This window comes from Peromyscus maniculatus, chromosome 1 (genome assembly GCF_049852395.1).
Source record: "Peromyscus maniculatus bairdii isolate BWxNUB_F1_BW_parent chromosome 1, HU_Pman_BW_mat_3.1, whole genome shotgun sequence".
Classification (NCBI taxonomy): domain Eukaryota; kingdom Metazoa; phylum Chordata; class Mammalia; order Rodentia; family Cricetidae; genus Peromyscus; species Peromyscus maniculatus.
In genome coordinates this window covers 21,215,195-21,232,336 of record NC_134852.1, presented here as the reverse complement: position 1 = coordinate 21,232,336, position 17,142 = coordinate 21,215,195, and the positions used below count along the sequence as shown (strand labels likewise).

General features: G+C 41.5%; 2 pseudogenes; one reads left to right on the top strand and one right to left on the bottom strand.

Annotated features, from left to right (window-relative positions):
* Nucleotides 1-885: 885 nt before the first annotated feature.
* Nucleotides 886-15,849, bottom strand: LOC143274492 (NACHT, LRR and PYD domains-containing protein 9B-like; annotated as a pseudogene).
* Nucleotides 7,035-8,754, top strand: LOC143273109 (glycylpeptide N-tetradecanoyltransferase 2 pseudogene; annotated as a pseudogene).
* Nucleotides 15,850-17,142: the final 1,293 nt, after the last annotated feature.

Genomic DNA, 17,142 nt, shown 5'->3' with positions numbered 1-17,142 from the left:
ATGAAGACCATGACTGGAAAAAGCACAGGGACAAATAGCCAAACTAGCAGAAACACATGACCTGTGAAACAATAGCTGAAGAGCCCCCATGGAACTGAACCAGGCCCTCTGGATAAGTGAAACAGTTGATTAGCTTAAACTGTTTAGGAGGCTCCCAGGCAGTGGAACCGGGACCTGTCCTAGGTGCATGAGCTGGCTTTTTGGAACCTAGGGCCTATGCTTTGCTCAGCCTTGGTTTAGGGAGGAGGAGACTTGACCTGCCTCAACTGATTCTACCAGGCTGGGCTGGTAGACCTTGCCTTGGAGGAGGTGGGAATGGGGGCGTGAATTGGGGAGAAGGCTGGGGGATGGGAGGAGGGAGGACAGGGGAATCCCTGGCTGACATGTAAAATTAAAATAATTATAAAACAAAATATTTAAAATAAAAAAGAGTTAATACAGAGCTCTGCCAGGCTCTTTTAGATCTGCTGCCCACTTCAACCCCTGCCTGTCCAACCTCCCCTTCAGTCAATACTGCCCCAACCACAGCCTTCTCACCATGATTTACCCCTGTGTCCACACCCCAGCCCTTCTCAACATCTCATCCTTGCCTGCACATTACTCTTTATAATCCCAGTAAAGGACCTAAGTCAACAGAGCAGAGGCATAAGCCATTTTTCTCACAGAATGTTCAAAACATCTTCACAGGCCCTCACATAATCAACCTGCACATATGGAATAAGTTCTCAAATGCAATTGAAATGTTAGGAAACATAACCTGGATTTAGAAATCCATACATCAATTTCAGAACCATTTTTGACTCTAGACTGGGAGTGAACATTTATGGGTAATGTATATGTGAGGCAGTGTTTGTAATCTCCCGAGCTGGGTAATGGTGTCTCCAGAACACATGAAAATGCCCAACCAAGTTGTGCCTAGTGGTATAACACCAGCCTGGTAGTTATAGGACTAGCCAATCATTTTTTTATTGGATTATGATGCCTGTTCCACAGGGGAGACTTAGTGTCTACTACTGTAAACATTGTCAAAATCCCATGGCGAAGGAGACCACAGACCCTAGGGGGAAAGCTATTGTGGTTCCTGTGGTTCCCTTAAATGGGCATGTTGTGAAATTGCCATCTAAATGTTTACATTTATACTCATAGATTTGTACTTACAGCCTTGGTCAATGAAGCCCCCCTTTTTTTTCCGCCATAGGTAGTGGTTAATGCAGATTCACAACTGGTCAAAAATGCTGAGAGCAAGTGAATGGGAATGCTGAGCCACAGATGGGTCATGAGTGGTCGGCTTCACCACAGACTCTGTGGAGACACTGACATTCACACAATTCTACCCTCCTACTTACTCCTCAACACCAACATCCAAAACCACATTCCCCATAATGGATGAGAACACAGCCCTACCATAACTCCTGAAGGGTGCACTTTGGGTCCTTCAAAGCTTCACACAGAAAGTTCAATCCAGTATCTTCCAGGACGTTTGACCCCAAGTCAAGAAGAGAGAGGTATTTGTTGCACAAGAGGGCTTTGGAGAGATGGCCACAGGCATTGAAGCTGAGACAGCAACACGACAACCTGCAAAGAGGGTCACACATCAGCAGCTCACTCATTGTCACAGCATCACATGCCTCTGCAAAGACTGTCACGTTCTCCCTATACTGAATCTCCACTTTGCATGAAGAAATTTTGAAATGGGCTGGTGAGATGCCTCCACATGCAGGTAAAGGCCCTTGCCACCAAGCCTGAGGACCCTAGTTCAATCCCACATGATGGAAGGAAATAACCTCCACAAGTTGTCTTCTGTCCTCCATATGTGTGTGGGTATACACACATGATGGAAACATTTTCAAACAAAAGTTTTGAAAACATGAGGTTGTAAATCACCACAAATGTTTCCAAAATTGACTGATTTGTCAACTTACAAATCAAACTTGCAAAACAATCAACTAATTCTTCCATCAATATCAGAAATTCACCATGTTGCAGAATCCTGCCCTCGTGAAATATCTTCCATTACATTTTTAATTTCTTTTTGTTGTCCATGAGTGTGTATATGTCTCTGTGCAGGTGTATGTAGATGTCAGAGGGCAAGCTCAGGTGTCACACTCTGGAACACCACCCACTTCCTTTGAGACAGGGTCTCTCACTTTCTGGAACTTATTTATTAGACATGGCTGGTTGTCCAGTGAGCCCTAGGGGTCCTGCTGTCTCCACTTCTACAGTGTGTCACCACACCTGGATTTTTCACATAGGCTCTGGGGATCAAACTCAGGGCATCAGGCTAGAGTGGCAAGGGTTTTACCAACTTAGCTACTACCCAGCCCAGTCCTGCATTTTTTTTTTAAATATTTTTCCCCATCCTGTTATTTGTGTGGGTTAAAGGCTAGTGTTTTAAAGACTAGATAATATTTGAAATAACTCATGCTTAATGCAGTTCTTTATAATTACTAGTCACCATGTGTAATTTAATTCAAGCTACTTGATAATAACTAATAATTAAATAGCTGAATAATTTTGTCTTCTAATGTTATTTTTTCCTATCTCTCCTGAAATATGTTTCAACTTTTTGTAGTGCATCTTTCTCCTTTTCTTTTACAAGTTTCACATCAGGACTGGAGACATGGTGCAGCATTTAAGATCACTTACTGATCTTTCAGAGGACACGGGGTTCAGTTCTAAGCACCCACATAACACCTACATGGTACTCACAAGTCTCCTGTAACCATAGTTCCAGGGGGTTATTGACCGCTTCTGGCTTCTGCTGCTCATGCATTCACATAGTACACAGTTTGAAAATTCCACAAGTGCTCTCATGTATCCAGCCCAGATTGAATGGCACTGAAAGTATTATATAAAATTATCTCCAAGGCATGTGCACATATTTTATATATCATGCAAATAAATTTCATATTTGGAATTAGGGTCCATTACCTAGACTCATGATATGCAAATATTCCAAAGGAAATTTAAATGGAACATGGAACATTTCTGGTCTAGTCATAAGCAGTTCATGAAAGAGCTACTTAATCTGCACTAGTTTTCTTCCATAAATAGATGTCTCCATAATGGTCCATATTCACTGTTCTTACATTTCATATTCATGTTCATGTCTGTAAGCCGCATGGGTACATACTACTGCATGAATACATGGACAGAGAGGACATAACTAATTTTGTGTTTGTATAATCTTTCTCTTCTATGAAGCCAGGTATCTTTTAGTAATTCCCCATCCCAAGGCCTTTGATTGATGGAACAATAAAGTTATTTACTATGGCTTCCATGGGACAATAGTCTGTGGTGGGTAGCTGTTTGAGCCAGGCCCTGAAGCACTGACTCTAGTGAGGCACCTGTAGCTGTTACACCTGCCTATGACCTTGAGGAACATGCCCCTGGGGCATCGCCACTGGGGAACTTGTAAAACCTAGGATGTATATATGCATCTGTCTCTTGGCTACTTCGTGGTTTGGATGTTGAGATCTTGGGCCAAGCCATTCAGCATGGGACATAGCTCAGCTCTCCTAGACCCTACGATAAATCCCCTATGGTTGTGAGTTAACCCCCAAATAAATTCCTTGATCATTAAATAAACTCCGTGGATTGCTAGCAATTAGATCCCAATATTAGTCTGGTATTCTGCTACCATGAGGAACCAACTTCAACCTCAGGGCAGGAGATAGTTTACAGTTACTTAGGTAAGATGTAGGAAGCTCTGCCTTTGAAAGGAATTTTTTTCTTATTTATATTCTCCTCTTGCCTGGTATCCAATCTCTTTCCAGGGGCATCATTTACCCCATAATATTCATATTCATTAAGCTAAAAATTATATATAAGGAATTTCAGAGCTAGTATTCCTTGTCTAAAGTTGGTCTCATGGTGTATCTGTTTGCATTTGCTCCACTTACTGATTTGGCAACTGAGGCATGGGCAAGTGACTGAGTCTAGTGACACTTCCCTTGTCCTCATGCATTCCTTAGTGGGTATTTGATCACTTTTATGATGGCTGCATCCATGTGCAGGGTTCTGCAATATCTCCAGGGCATGCTCTCCCAGACCAACTCACATCAGTGTCTCCAGGACACAGCTTCGATGCTTCAGGATTTCACACAGTAACATCACTCCTTTGTTCTTCAAGGGATTTTCAACCAATGAGAGATGTTTCACCTTGCAGTAGATTAGGCAAGTAGCAATCATGCCACAAGCCTCACTTGAGATGTCACATTTCCCCAACCAACATTAGAGATACATGTCACAGGTTAGGAATAACATCTTCAGGTGATCTATGTAAGACTACCTATTGTTCAAACAAATGACCCAGATTCTAATACTGTACATACCAGTCCACACCTACATCATAGGCTTATTTAATTTGTAAGTATAATTCTGTGACTATCATTGTGAATTACAGAGTTCTACTGATTGGGAATAAGCCCAAGCCAGTGGTTTTCAGATATGGGTGACTTTTACTCTCTGGGATCCATTTGGAAATGCTGGTGAGGTTATGGGTTGCCACAAGAACCAACAGAGAGATAGATGTTACTGGAATGTAGTGGGTAGAAGTCCTGCCCTTTAATGCAGAGATAGACCCCATCACTAAAATATGGTCTGTAATCCAGTATGTCTAATTACCAATATCACTGTAACACACACACACACACACACACACACACACACACACACACACACACACACATACCTCTTGAGTCCATCACATTGACCCTCGCCTCTAGATTTCAGTTATCAGTTAGAAAGCCCATTGTAATAGACCTGTGCTTCTGACATTATTAAAACCTGCTCCTTGTGCTTAACTTACAGAGGAGATTATAAAGCTTATGGGTTTTGCTATCTCCCTTGTCAGTTTAGTATATACAAAAGATATGATGGAGGATAATAGAAACAGATCACGAGCATGGAGTAAGATCTGTAAGGATCCCAAGTACGTGAACATTGCCTTATGGATGTAGAGTGCTCCATATGGATATATTTGCCAAACTAGAAGACCCCTGATTCTCCTTTCATCCCATCACTGTCCTAAAACACCCTGACCAAAGCTGGTTAGAGAGGAAATGGTTTGGCTTACACTTCCACCCCACAGTCCATCACTGGGGAAGTCAGAGCAGGAACCCGGATGCAAGAATCATGAAGGAGCTGCTTCTTGCTTAGTTAGCTAGACTTCCTATAAAGACCAGAACCACCCACCCAGGGAACCATGCCTCTTCATAGCAGACTGTACCCTCATATATTAATTAACCATCAGGATAATGCCTGACAGACATGCCCAATCTGATAAAGATGATCACTGAATCAAGATGTTGTTCTTTGAGTCAAGGTGACCGTTAATACAAAGCAGGATGAAAATATTCCAAACTTTTTGGGATTTTTTTAATGGAGTCTTTATCATGTAAACATGATAGGCTAACTCCAAACTAACATTCTCACTGAGGATGGGGGACGAGAATGACAGTTACAGAACATGGTTCCAGCTTGGTTCTTCTGGGGACTGGTCACTATGCAGTTGCCCACCAAAGACCATTCATTAGAGTACTAGTTGATCCTATCACCTGGAGAACGCCAAGAGTTGGGAAGCTTTGTGTCAGGAATCAAGGCAACAGTCCAAATATCAGAAGAAGTGATTCTACCACCATCACCAAGCTCTCACGAAATGACAAAGGTTTGTAATTCCTGTACACAGCCAGAGGAAAAGACTGCAATGCAAGTTTCTCAGCATGAGCCGCCATACCATAGCACCAATGGTGATAAACTCACTCTGAGCTATCAATCATGTAGCTTAAGAGCAACAGTACTCTGCCAACTTCAACTCATTCTCATGCTGTTTCCACATTGCCCTGCAGTTGCAGGGCTGCCTCCGATTTTCTTCTTAGCCTTCCATCAAAGGCCATGTGGAAGTTTTACTTACAGATTGTTTCTCTGCTGGTAGTTTTCACAAGGTGCCTCTGCATGCTGACCTCTGATTTCCATAGGTGCCCTGCCCCCCACACCAAGTAATGAGTGTAATACAATCCAGATATGCTATTATGTTGGTATTCAAGCCATCAGAAAACAAAGGAAGTCATCAAAATGCAAGGGGAAATTTTTCAGAAGGGAGTGGGAACCAACAGCACACAAGTGAATGTGATCGAAGTACATTATAAACACAGGCGAAAGGGCGTCATGGGGGAGGTGGAGAGCGGATCAGCAGGTAAGAGCACTTGCTGCTTCAACAGAGGACTGGAGTTCAAATTCAGGAACCCACATCAGATAGCTCACAGCCCTCGTTGGCTTCTGAAGGTACCTACATACACACACACACACACACACACACACACACACACACACACACACACATTTTTACAAAGAGAAAAAGAAACTATCATAATGAAATTCATTTTCTGTAGTATGTGCAAATGCAAGTCAGAACTTTCAAAGATAAACCTTAAAAGTGATTTTAAAAGTAATTTTAATGAAACTGCTTAGTGTAGACAATGCACTGACTTACAGTAGTTCCTCCACTCTGCATGCTGGGCATTTCAGCACAGAGCACATATTTTCAACCACATCATCGGAGAGATTGGTGCCATACAGGTTCACAGATTTCAGGTGAGGTAGTGGAAGAAGAGTGTGAAATAATGTACCATCTCCAAAGTTAGTCATGAAGGGACACCTGTGCAATAAGGCCAAATGGCGAATTATACCAGGATGTGGGGGTACATGGCCAAGCAACTTGTAGACATCCCACACTTTGCCTCACAAACTATGCTTGTTTGGGCATTCTAGTTATCCATGTCAGGCAGCTCATGATTTATTATAACTCTCACTCCAGAGGACCCAATTCAGATGCACACATACATAGACACAATCAAAATAACCTTAAAAACTAGATTTTTAGTTAACATTCATTGCAGTCTCTAGAACATAACCAACTCCTGTTGGCTGTGTACAAACACACACACACACACACACACACACACACACACACACACACACACACAATGTATAAACATTTACAAACCCCTATATAGAAAAACCTCAGGGCTCGGAGCACCGCCTCCCCAGCCGCTCAGAGCCGCCGCGATGGCGGAGGACAGCGAGTCTGCGGCCAGCCAGCAGAGCCTAGAGCTGGACGACCAGGACACATGCGGGATAGTCGGAGACAATGAGGAGGAGACGGAACACACAAAAGGAAGCCCTGGAGGGGATTTGGGAGCAAAAAAATAAAAAGAAGAAACAGAAGAGAAAAAAAGGAGAAGCCGAATTCTGGGGGGAACCAAGTCCGATTCTGCATCTGACCCCCAAGAGATTAAAAATCAGCAGTCTTCAAAACACAACGCCATCTGGCAGCAGATTTTAGCGGGAGCAGCCATGAAACCCCACCATACCTATTCAGAAGCTACAGGACATCCAGAGAGCAATGAAGCTGCTCTCTTCATGCCAAGGCCCAGCCAGGAACATTGATGAGGCCACAAAGTGCAGATACCAGTTCTGGGACACACAGCCAGTGCCCAAATTGAATGAAGTCATAACATCTCATGGTGCAATTGAACCAGACAAGGACAATATCCGCCAGGAACTGCATTCTTTGCCACAAGGTTTTATGTGGGACACTTTAGACTTGAGTAATGCTGAAGTGCTGAAGGAGTTGTACACATTGCTGAATGAGAATTATGTGGAAGATGATGACAGTATGTTCCTCTTCGACTATTAGCCTGAGTTTCTCTTGTGGGCTCTGCGTCCCCCAGGCTGGCTTCTGCAATGGCACTGTAGGGTCCGAGTGTCTTCAAATAAAAAGCTAGTAGGTTTCATAAGTGCCATTCCAGCAAACATCCGAATTTATGACAGTGTGAAGAGGATGGTAGAAATCAACTGTCTTTGTGTCCATAAGAAACCGAGATCAAAACGGATAGCCCAAGTGTTAATTCGATAAATAACTAGAAGAGTGAACCTAGAAGGAATCTTTCAGGCTGTGTATACTGCCGGAATGGTTCTTCCTAAGCCTGTGGCCACATGCAGGTATTGGCACCAATCCCTAAACGCCAGGAAACTGGTAGAGGTGAAATTTTCTCACTTGAGTAGAAACATGACCTTACAGAGAACGATGAAGCTGTACAGACTTCTGGATGTTACAAAGACTTCAGGCTTGAGACCAATGGAACCTAAAGACGTCACAGCAGTCCGAGAATTCATCAACAGCTGCTTGAAGCAGTTTCATGTAGCTCCAGTGATGGATGAAGAGGAAGTGGCCCACTGGTTCCTCCCCCGGGAGCACATCATTAACACATTTGTGGTGGAGAGTCCCAGTGGGAAGCTGACTGATTTCCTGAGTTTCTACACACTCCCCTCCATGGTTATGCACCACCCAGCTCACAAGAGCCTCAAGGCTGTCTATTCCTTCTACAACATTCACACAGAGACACCCCTGCTGGACCTCACGAATGATGCGCTCATTATAGCCAAGTTGAAAGGATTTGATGTATTCAATGCACTAGACTTGATGGGAAATAAAACCTTCTTGGAAAAACTCAAGTTTGGTATAGGAGACGGGAACTTACAGTATTATTTGTACAACTGGCGGTGTCCAGGGACGGACTCGGAAAAAGTTGGACTTGCTCTACAGTAGATGGATATGTTACTTCTAGAAGGCTGACATTCTCATTTGTTAATATTCTATTTAGTGAGTCCTGGAACTGCCATTCCAAAGAAGAATAAAAGCACAAGTTGAGTGAGATTGCAGTAGTTGCTAACCATCAGAACAGATGGCCAATAGTACACATTTCTAGTTAGGATGTCGAAGGCAAACTCTGCTGTTGACTGATGTGTGGAAGGGATGAAGGTGTCCACAGAGCTCTCATGGTAAAGAGAGGAAGTTGTCCTTCCACTCTAGAAGTGGGGCTGCTTCTCTATGAACCAAACAGAAGTGGTGTCATCATGTTAAGAAAACCTTTGCTGTTAGGAGAGTCACTGCTGCTTTTCTGCTTGTTAAGTGGTGATATACTCGTATAACAGAACAAGGATCCATATGTGTATCACCTTACATGCTACTGGGAATGTTTATAGAATTGACATGTGGTAGATAATTATGTATGGAGCAATATGAAAATGTACCAGTGACTTACACATTTATTATTCCATAAGCATAGTAGCCAAATCAGCAAACACACAGGTCTATACCATAAGCATAGTAGCCAAATCAGTAAATATGCAGGTTTGTCCTTTGATCTTCAGCAGGTTAGTGGATTGTTTCAAAAGCAAAGTTGGGGCAAATGTTCAGAATGCTCACTAAAGAGTACACACCTGACTGACCAGACCTTGCGGCTGCCTGCAGTCTCATTTCTCAGCAATGAAAAAGATGTGTGAGGGAAAGGAAGTAAAAGCTCTAAAGTCAGATTTAATGCCCAGAGGAGTGTAGGAGTGCTGTCAGCACAGAGATGGTCTGAATGTTTTTATTATGCACAATTGCACATGTCCCTTTATGCTGACTTTAATTTATCATGAAAATTGTCATGCTAATGGAAAATGTCTTACTTGTAAATACGTATTCATAATTTTGTTACTGATGTTTTTCTTACCTAGAATTTGAAAAACAAATTTCACAGTGTATATATATGTGCATGCTGCCACTATCCCAGGGAAAAATAAAATACTAAACAAGGCCATTGTATAGACTGGCCTTGGAGTCAGATGCCACTAAGTAGATACTTCTTCCTGTCTTTACTCCAGTGCCTCTGCTCCACTCCAGAACACTACTTCAGACAACATAGCATTTCCTTCCCAGCTAGAAAGGGCTCACCAAATGTTACTTTTAGGTCGAGTCTCACCTGTTGGCTGTTCTGTACAGCTCACAAGCTGACAGTGGTCATTAATGTTTTGAATGGTTGGGGGAAATGGCCCAAAGAATGACAGTTGTAGCATGCAAACCTTATGAAGTCCAAGTTTTATCAGAATACAGCCACATCTTCATTATGACCTACCTGTGGCTGCCTCATACTACGAAAGGAAATCAAGTAGTTGTGACAGACTGGAATGTATTGCCTGCAAAGTTAAAATATTTGCTATCTGGCCTCTTACCATGTTTGTGGACTAAGGTCCTAAGAAGTAGGCCACAAATTGTGCCATCCTTGATGGCACCACTAGAGGGGGCACCTGGGCCTCACAAGTGGTGCAGAAGTGGGACCAGTACTGTTCCTAAAGACACGTGGCAGATTTCTCATTTCATATGGTCCATGCCCAACTTTGTGACGTTTTAACAGAACACCTTCAGGAAATAAAACTATCTATTCATTGGAACACTGTTTAGAAAGACAGCATTAGGTAAGCAAGTTTAGTGAATCTGGATTTACAGCTCTTTGGGAATTGTCTCACTCATTTTTTATCTTATACAAATTGAGTTTTCTGATTTAAGAATTGCCAGTCAGGAATTTTTTTCATGGGCTTCTTTACCTCATGAGAAAAATGTTAAACCATCGCTTTAGAGATTTGTTTACTGCACATTGCAGTTGTTACAGAACTCATCACTTTAAATACACTAATAGTTCACATTGATGTATTCATAACTTAAGCACATGACCACTCAACATTTTACAAAATCAGTAACCAATGCAGCTGCTCACATATAAAATAGCTGTTAAAACCAAATATAAATGCGACAGTCTCCAGAGTTTTTTTTAAGTTACACTGCCCTGTCTTTATATCCAAAATGTGCTATAAGGTTTCTTTCCTTCACAAAATGGAAATTTGTCAGTAAATGGAACAAAGGTGGCACAGCCCATGAATTCAGCCAGAACTTGGAGTGACAAAGTTTTCATATCCTATGTTCTTGCTCCTAAAGTACAGAATGACTTTCCAGACACATGGTAGATTTCACATCCAAAGCACTGACAGCTCCATTTCCTAGTCTGAAAGAACAATTGAATCTCTCTTGCTACATTTCACCTAAGTTGCTACTGTAATTTTTGCTGTTCCTTTTGGAAGTGTGTGTGTGTGTGTGTGTGTGTGTGTTTGTGTGTGTGTGTTTTGTTTTGTTTTGGTGCTGGGAATCAAGCCAGGAATTGTGTGCTAATAAGTACATGTTCTACCACAGAGCTGTACCCTTATTGTACTTTTGATAATGTTCAATATTGCAAGGAACTTAATGATGTGCAGGGAGGGAATTCTTATCGAAATAACCATATCAGGATTTTTTTCTGTATCAGTCAAGCCTTTCTCCATGCCTGTGTCAATGCTTACCTACAAAGAAAGCCAAATTACTACAAAGTAAAAATGGTATGCCGCTTTTGAAGACAGTGTGCTGCTTAGCATTTAGTGTCTCTCCCTTACAACTAGGACCTTCTCCAGTTGTTTCATCCACCTTATTAGACCATGTCTGTGGCCCATTTTCCAAGTTTGGTAGAGAAATATTAAGTGCTGCAGGAAAGAAGCAAACATTGTACCGCCTTGAAAGCAGTGAATTTATACATGCATGGACATTAGTCTCAATAAACTTTGGTTCTGCTAAAAAAGAAAGAAAGAAAGAAAGAAAGAAAGAAAGAAAGAAAGAAAGAAAGAAAGAAAGAAAGAAAGAAAGAAAGACAGAGAGAAAGAAAAGAAAGAAAAAAGAAGAACCTCAGATATGTGGCTCTTGGCTATTGCTTTTGCTACTTTGGATTTAGTTCTGCGTTTATTTATGCATTAGTCTCCTCAAGGAGGAGATAGAATATCTTCTATCTACTTAAAGAATGGATGCCTATAAAACTTATGACAAGCTTTGAAGCTTAAACACAGTCAGAGGATTCTTAGAAGATGGATACATCAAGTCACAGAGATGCTTAATGGCAGTTTCATTGAAATTACACCTGTCCAGATCCAACACCTGCAAGTCCTGGAAAATTTTGCACAACATACTCTAATATCTTATTGCATTTCTGCAATGAGATAACACATCATTATTCTCTGGTGCCTAAATTCAATTTGAGACATTCCTAAGATAGGCAGATCACTCCCAACCCCCTCAACGAGGCACACATGGTACATAGACATACATGCAGGCAAAACACTTATATGCATTAAATAAAAATAAATAAATCTTTTTAAAAAAGAAAAAGGAGCACCAAGAGACAGAGACAGAGAGGAGAGAGAGGGCCCTGTGGGCTACAAAATACCATCTTCTGGGCATGGTGTAGCCATTGTGGTCTTAATCCCATAAGAGCTATGGATACCTCCACTGCCTTCACGAGACCGGGCCTGTTACCAGTCAATCAGAAGCTGGGGAGAGACTCACACAGCTCTACCCCTCCCTGCTAACATGACTACTGGTGGATTCTCAGGGAGGAGCAGCCATCTCCAGTTTTGTACCCACAAATCAGTCCACCAGGGTCTAATGCACAGTTCCAAACCCATACACACACTGATAGCCCTCGTTAAACTCAACAGCTGACACAACAAAAAGACATGAATGTGAGAAAGGAGCTGATAAAGAAGAAGTTAGTGTGATGGGGTGGAAGGGGAACAGAATGGAGTAGAAGGTGAGAGTAACCAGAATGCATTACCTATAGGTATGAAATTGTGAATGAATACATTGAATAAAAATAATAATAAAGAAGCATGGCTTGAGATGAGGTGAACTAGATTGAGTCTTTGGGAGACTCATTGTTAATAGGTATATATCACTGTTGAAGATACCCAGCCTTCTCTGTTCTCTAGGGTCTCCTCTTGAAGTGAGAAAACATGATTTCTATGTGAATTCGGGTAGATATTTGGGACTCCTGAATGAATAGCAAACTACACCCAATGATATCATCAAAGATGCTACACATTTGAAAGATCAAGTATGAGCTAGCAGCCTAAAGCCAATGCAAAGCAAGGCAACTAGAGCAATGTAGCATGAGCACAGCCTCAAACCAGACACGAGTTCCCAGAATCTTCTCCAGTGTAGTCACCAGGACACTAAACACTCTATGGATGAAGGAAAAGAGCCAGACACTGCAACAAAGCTGCTCACATTTCCACCTCACAACTGGCCTTGTCACAAGTTTGTTCTTTGTATAAATGGAGGAACTCAAGACACAACTTTCCAGGGCCACATAGCTTCAAACAACAGTGCAAAGACTCAACAGATAGGCTTCCTGACTATGCCATCTAAACACTCAAGCATAGATGTGTAAGAACTTAGGAAATGCCATGCTGGAGAGAGGGATCAGTGGGTGGGAGTGTAGGCTGTGCAAGTGTGAGGACCTGAGTTCAGATCCACAGTACTGACCTAAAAAGCTGAGCATGGTGGCTTGAGGCTGTTGCCCCAACATTAGAAGAGGGAGACAGGTAGACCCTGGTATTCTGTTGGCCAGCTTCAAGGGTGGTGAGAGACTCTCTCAAAGGGTGAGGGCAGAGGACAACAAAGAAAGCCACCCCACATCTTCCTCTGACTTGTTCACAAATTCATATGGATACAGCATGCACACAAACACATGTATAAAATTATGCATGGATGCTAAGGCAAAGCTGGAAGAACTGAAGACAAGCTTCAGAGTTGTGCTTACCTTTTGTTGTATTCAAGGTCTTCTAAGTTAACATCTTCTGGGTTATAGATTTCTGAAAATACTGTGTTGTATATGCAGATGAAGTTTCTATAATTTTTGAGATTTCAGCAGACCATATGTAGCCTCTGACAGTGCATCAACATTACTAATATCAACAGTCATTTCGTCAAATAGATCCATCACATCTGTTTCAACGCTTTCTTCCTGGTTGTCAAGTAGGACAAGCTCTCAAAAAAACTCTGGGCATTCATCAGTGTCTCATTACACTCTGCTTGACTCAAACTACTAAAGCATTTGAGGATTTCCTGTTTTATCTCTTTGGATGGTATAAAACCATAGTGTGGTTTCAGTATGTCAGTGACTTTTTCAGTGGCAATTCCAAACACAAATAGCCCTGTCAGGAGCCATATGGTTTGGCCATGAGCATAAACTTCTCTTAGAAGTTGGGGCAGGCTCCAATGACAGATTGAGCTGTGTCTCTCTCTTGTCTGAGGAAATATAACAGGGCAGCAAAATACGACTGTAGTATAGGATGGGAAAGCATGAAGTTGTCTCCTTGAGTACAGAGAAAATTCATTCCCAGCCACACTGCCTCCTCAGATTCCAATATTTCATTCTTCCTGAGATCCTCACACTTGAACACAAATACCTGTTTACACATTGCCTCTGCAGCCAAGGTACACAGTGTCTTTGATGGTGCTCTGTTCTGATTAGGTGGACAGTTGGCATACACTGATCTGAATGAGCTCACTATAAAGCTTGTGTAGATAATCAAATCTGTTACATCAACTAAGCTTATTTCCTCTCCCCTGTCTCATTGCTACTTTAAAATACTACAGGACACCCAGCATATATAAGGATCTCTGCATAAAGTGAGTAATTGTTGACTTGTTTTTAAATAATCAAAGACTTGTAAGCCTTTCTAGTAACTGGTGAAGAAGCACATACAATAGAACTTTGTGGTCTCGTCAGTGAATCCATGAATAGTTATCTCCCTTGGATACCACAGCAAGGGATAGATTTTTTGGTACACTTGGGTTTCCCAATTCAATAAGCAGAGAGGATTCTGGGAGCATTACTTCCTGTAGCAAACTGCTGAAGACAATTTGTGTCAGCAGCATCTTCCCCCAGTCTTTGCACAAGTTTGTCCTGAGTTCCAAGTCAAATTTCAGGTATTCAAGTGCCTCCAGGATAAACAAGATTCTCTTTGGATCAGATCAGATATCTTCCAGTGTCTCTGAAGACTCAGACAACTTAGTTAACATAAGCTGAGCTAAGCTCAACTCTCTGATATTGTTAAGTGTGATGAGAGAGATGAAGAAATCTATTCTGCCATAAGTTTCCTGATGCCCAGTCCAACATTGCTTTTCTTAAGAAAGTAGTTTTTCCTTTTCCTTTACAACCTAGTACAACTGCAGTGACTGGATCCACCTGACAAATACTTCTTGCAATGCCTTGTACTGCTCTTCTACACTTTTTTGGTAGTTTTCATCATTTATTTGAATGAAGGTCTCATTGGATCATATGTGTTGAAATGTAGTCTTCATAATCTCTTTATATGGACTTCATTTATCAGAGTTGGATGAAATCAGAATACAAGGCAGTTAGGAATAGGATCCTCCTGAGAATGAATCACGTTTTTTTTTCTGAAATACACGTCTGGTCCTGAGGAAAGAAGAAAAAGAGGAGAGTCACCCACCTCTTCCCTTGCAATAAGTTTCCTTTTGCCTTCATCTGATATGGTTTTTCTTCCTGTTACACTACAAATGAAGAATGGTTAGGCCCCACCCTAACCCAACCAACCAACCAGTTCTTTCTACACCCACACCTCTAGATAGAGACCTCTACTGTATGCAGCTCTTTACGTGCTGTGAGCATGCATGGGAGAATTGACTGACTCATGGCCAACTCAAATTTCTATGCTAAAGGGGGTACATGAATATTTCAGGGCCAATAGAGAAGGGAGGTCTCCAGAAGCCAGAGGTACTTTAAGAAAAACCTGGGATCCCTCTAGAGTCAATTGTCTCCATATATTGGATCCCTTCTCTACCAAAAAATATTTTACAATGCCAATAAACCTTGCTTTCACTTTCCCTGGAACTCTTTCTTCCCCTACATTCTTTAATCACAGAGAAAAATAACTCACCAGCTATCCAGTCTCATCTTGGTGCCCAGCATGGGGCTCAACCCTAGACAAGCAGTTGATTATTTTGCTGTATCCAGGGTTATAATATATTTGATATGTCGACTGTAAAAGCATTATGACCAAACTGGAAACTCACCTCTGTGTAACAGCTACTATAAAGCATGAATTCTGGGTATTGCTTTCCAAATTGGCAAAGGGCATGGTACCTCCCCAGGACAAAATCCAGAAGTACTTCATTTGTACACAATTTCATGAGTTAGAGCTCAGAATGTTGCTGTTCAGTCTAAAACTTTCATAGCTCCAGTAAGTCATTTATAAGTCATTGTATGTAAAAATTTTCAGTTTGATATACATGTTTATAATTTTATGCTTAGTCAAAGCAAGATTTGTCAGGCAACAAGACAGAGTAAAATGAATTTTGGAGTTATATGAGTTCAGGTCTATGGATAACAAATCAGGGTTCAAGCTGTTCAAGGTTAAATCATACATATCTCATTGTTTTAGATACATTAATGTATGTGGATCAATGTCCTAAGCCAAATGTGATTAGTAGAAAGTGTTTCTCTGGTCATTCATGGGGATAGTTAGCAGGCAGCTTGCATGTGATCAATACCACAGGTTGATATTTTTCTGTGATTTCTGGCACCAGGTTTTCTGAGGGCAAGGGCCTACTCTCTTCTCTGAAAGTGGTACATGCATGTATCAATGAGTGGTACATTAGAAATGTTCACTAAGTTAAGAGCACTCGCTGCTCTTCCAGAGGACCTGGGTACAGTTCCCAGCACCTATACAGCCACTGACAACTGGCTGTTGAGTTCAGCTCCAGGGATCCTTGCCCTCTTCTGGCCACCACAGGAACTGCATGCATGTGGTGCCAAAAAAAAATTCTTTTCAAAAAGGAAAATTGATATCCGTACAGACTTTTGAATGCCATTAAATTATTATTGTATTTTGAAAAAAAAGAATTACTATATTCACACATTATGAAATATTGAGTGTTGGGCTGTCAACATGGCTCAATGGATGGGGGCACACAGGACCCATAAGCAACTCCAACAAGTTGTCCTCTGATCTCCACATGTGCTCAACTGTACCTCCACAAGTGAGGAAATACATACATATGGGTTGGAGTAGTAGGTAAGAGATTAAGAGCACATATTGCTCTTGCAGAGGAACTGAACTCAGTTCCCAGCACCCACATCAAGCTGCAAAGGAAAACAGGCTAGATAAGTAATTTAAAGATAGTTTCCACTAGCCTGAGTAGATGTTAAGAATTTATTAACCTTACACATCAAACATCTTTTATTTACCAAACAAACACTTGTTTCTCATCATTTAACATATTCTTTTTTTTTAATACTGAGTACTGTTTATTGAAGGAGGGAGGAGGTCTACAGGCTTAGAGCACAATGGGAAAACCCTAGGGGGCAGAAGTTCGCTAAAGATGTTTTACCATTTAACATATTCTTAAAGCCTAGTATTCAACAGAACAAA